Source organism: Ceratosolen solmsi, unplaced genomic scaffold (genome assembly GCF_000503995.2).
Source record: "Ceratosolen solmsi marchali unplaced genomic scaffold, CerSol_1.0 scaffold43, whole genome shotgun sequence".
NCBI lineage: Eukaryota > Metazoa > Arthropoda > Insecta > Hymenoptera > Agaonidae > Ceratosolen > Ceratosolen solmsi.
This window is the reverse complement of record NW_011948431.1, coordinates 859,485-863,054: the sequence shown is the minus strand read 5'-3', so window position 1 is coordinate 863,054 and position 3,570 is coordinate 859,485. Positions and strand designations below refer to the sequence as shown.

At 42.6% G+C, this 3,570-nt stretch overlaps 1 long non-coding RNA gene across 1 annotated transcript in view; it reads right to left on the bottom strand.

The window, feature by feature from the left end:
* Positions 1–296: 296 nt before the first annotated feature.
* The window catches only part of LOC105364155 (uncharacterized), a 53,029-nt gene continuing 49,755 nt past the window's right edge, over positions 297–3,570 (bottom strand). The window contains exons 2-3 of the long non-coding RNA XR_912940.1: positions 2,691–2,836; positions 297–459 (exon numbers count right to left, since the gene is read on the bottom strand). This is a non-coding gene — a long non-coding RNA (uncharacterized LOC105364155). The remainder of the gene's footprint in view (positions 460–2,690; positions 2,837–3,570) is intronic.

Genomic DNA, 3,570 nt, shown 5'->3' with positions numbered 1-3,570 from the left:
GTTTTTACTTCCTTTAATAATATAATGAAGATATTTGACATAAATTATGTAAGGATTTGGAGGTTTAATTTAATTTCGTTTGATTACAGCAGTGAGTAAAGAACCAGTTGAGATAGCTTAATATAAATTTCGTTTCTCTTTATATAAAGTATGAAGAAATGTAAAGCCATATATATATGTATATATGTATATATGTATATATGTATGGTGATGAAGGATCGTGCGAAAAGAGAGAACAAGCGATAAGAGAAAAATAGGAGTCGCCCAATTGAGGAATCGAAGTCCAAGTACCTGTCCTCGTCGAAACGTCGCTCGACGCTTCGCTCGTCCTCGTAGCCATCCTGGCCTAACGTATATATACTTCGTCGAGATCTCGAACGTGGGGACGCGTGCCGCCGCCGGAGGTGGTTCGTGGCTTGTAGCCCTCCTCCACCCTCCATGCCCCCGCTCCCATAGTACCTGCAATTAAAAGTTTTCGTATTATTGAAAATTGTATCCTTTCTTTTAATCCTTGAGCAAATACACGTGTATTGAAGGAGTGGCGGAGAGGGGGGGGGGAATCAGACCGCGGAATAATTTTGCGGAATTGCATCCGAGTTGCAGTTCGACTGTATAGGACGACGCGACCGATGGGGTCACATTGCAGCTCCGGGATTTTTCTTAATTGCATCCCACTGCATCTCCGACTTCTCTCTCTTTCTCTCTCTCTCTCTCTCTCTCTCTCTCTCTCTCTCTCTCTCTCTCTCTCTCTCTCTCTCTCTCTCTCTAAGGGATTGTCCACTAATTTATCCTCGTTTTCTGTTCCGTCTACTGGCGACGAAGGGGGGATTTTATGCTCGAATCGACCACGAAATTTGACATATTTGATTCGAATGCTTTATTGCTTTTCTAAGACGTAAATGTCCGTTTAAATACTTCCAAGTCAAAGTAAATCTCCGGCGTGTTCTAATTGTTTCTCAGAGGCTCGAGCTCAAATGCGAAATTCTTTTGAGGTCCTTAGGTGTTGGATTGATTGTAAGCTTACATCGATCATTATGGCATTTTGGTTTTACGAATCGTAATAAAATGAGGAAAATTGACAAGTTGAATTGTTATTGAAAACGCGTCCTCCGTAAAACGTTCATCACCAAGCCGAATTTCGTCTTCCTTAAAGTCCCAATGACGCGATAAAGACAATTCTAAAAGAAGTTTAAAATAAATAGGCCACTTTTTTTAAGTATTATCACGGAGTTATTGGTTGGCAATAAAAATGAAAAGCGTATTACCGTGAGCAGGGAAAAGTAATTTTCTTTCATCCTCTGTTCCTTGACTCGGGCGAAATCACGTTGATTGCCTTGTCGAACGACGGTGAATTCGAGATTACGGATGAAGCTTGAGTAAGAAACGAATCACTCGGTGTAAGTGACGAGAATGGGAGAATCCAAGTATGCTGCTTTAATCGACGATTCGTATCACGAGTCTATTATTCCGCGACCGATGGGCTTCGTTGATAGTAATTCCGATTAAAGCGCGGTGAGCAGAATTACCGGCCAGTTGTGTATTTTTATGCAATATGCCGACGTTGTGGCTTAAGCGAAAATGAAAATCGAGCTGACTTTATAGTAGCTTCGAAAATAAAAGAATTTTTTAACTTTATTAGCTTACCGCCACTGCCCTCCTTGCATAATTATATATTTTATAGTTTTTCGATAACGACGTTCACCCTTTTAAAACTCGGTTTCAAGCTTGACGATGAACATTTTTTCACCCTCATATATATATATATATATATATATATATATATATATATACGTGTGCGTGCGTGTGGAAGGCAGTTATTAAAAGTACCTCATTATAAAAGATTATTTTTTTATCCTGAGTCACTCAAGCTGTCGTATTTTAAGATCAATTATCTTATTAATAAAAAGCTCCTATGTACACAGTAGCCGTTGAAATTTACATTGAAGTATCCTTGGTTCGATTCACATATTGTCCATGTATATCTCTATAAATTGAACAACTCGGACTTGTAAAAAAAAAAAAAAAAAAAAAAAAAAAAAAATTAAAAATAAAAAAAAATACAAGACCTCTGAAATTCACGGTTGCTAATTTCGAAAGCTTTCGACGCTATAAATTTAACTGCGAACCGCCGTCGGAGAACTTACGCTTTCTTTATTGCTTTAGCTCGACAAATAAACTCATTAGCGCTACATCAAACAAGCACGTAAAGGCAAGTACTTATTTTAACGAGCAATGGATCGTTCCACATAACGTTTTCCCCATCGAAATAAGAAAATTTTTTATCTCAATGCTCAAGCCACGTTGATCGAACAACTTCCACTGTTTTACACTTTATACGGGACTTTATTTTTTTTTGTTCATTTCGCGAGCTATAAGAATAAGAAAAAGAAAGAGAGACAGAGAGAGAGAGAGAGAGAGAGAGAGAGAGAGAGAGAGAGAGAAATGATGTAGCAATTCTGCCCGGGTGTGACAAGATAAAAAATGAGAATATATACAGATTGATGTTAGGGGGCGAGAGAGGTGGTGGACGCTGAAGGTTCGTGGCATAAGGAGCAGGTGAGGGGTGAGGATGTGGAAGCCGGCTAGGATGATGCAAAAGGAAAAGAAGCGTAAAGTGACGGGCGAGTGGAGTGGAGAGGAGGAAAAGGGCAGCCAAATTGAAAGGGCGAGAGGGAGCGAGGGGAACTTACCTCTGCCGCTGCGCCACTACTACCGCTGGCTGGCTTGTCGGCCTGCGGCGACGATTTTCGCGCGCGTCGCCACTTCCGTCGTCGCTTGGGAGAGAGACGCCGCCGCCAACGACGACCTAACCTCCGCAGCGTGCCGGAAGCATCACCTACAACAGCAGAGCGGATATTACGTTTTTAACGATCCGGTACTCTCCTCTCTTCTCCGCCCACCCAGCCACTGTCTCACTAGCGTTCATCCTTCTCCTCCTCCCCGTTATAACCCCCTTCTCACCCATCGTCATCGTCCTCCCTCGCTTCTCACCGCTCACCGCCACCACGCGCACCGCCCCCTCGCGATCCCTCAAGCTACGTTCACAACGCTTCCGTTCTTATTATTTCGAATTATTTGGTAGATAAGGCTCTTTGCGCTTGATATCCGCGCCATCTCGTATATTACAAGGATCCTTGAAAATTCTTCTTCCTCGTGGGTTTGGGTATTATTACAAGTAGCCATCATCTTGAGCGCCTTGTCGAAATGGTTGGGCTGGGCCTTTCCGATCACTTTCCTTGGCTTTCGCATATTCGAGGAGAGTTGTCGCACGCCCAAGCCGACTAATTAGAATGATCCCAGGAATTCGGGGATTTCGTATGCGCGTTGCAGTTCGACCGAGGTATGATACTTTTGGAGAAACCAGCCGACATTAAATGCCGAAAATCTTTGTTGAGCCAGGCGATTAATGATCGGCCGAGTCTTTTATAGCTTACGCGTGACTCTTAAAGAGAATAAAGAGTTTGTGTGGGAGGGTCGGGTGGATGGGTGTAATAACGTACGTAATATGTCCTTATTGCGCCCATTGGCCATTGTGATGTGGGCTTAATCTTCTATCTCGGTGGACACTCT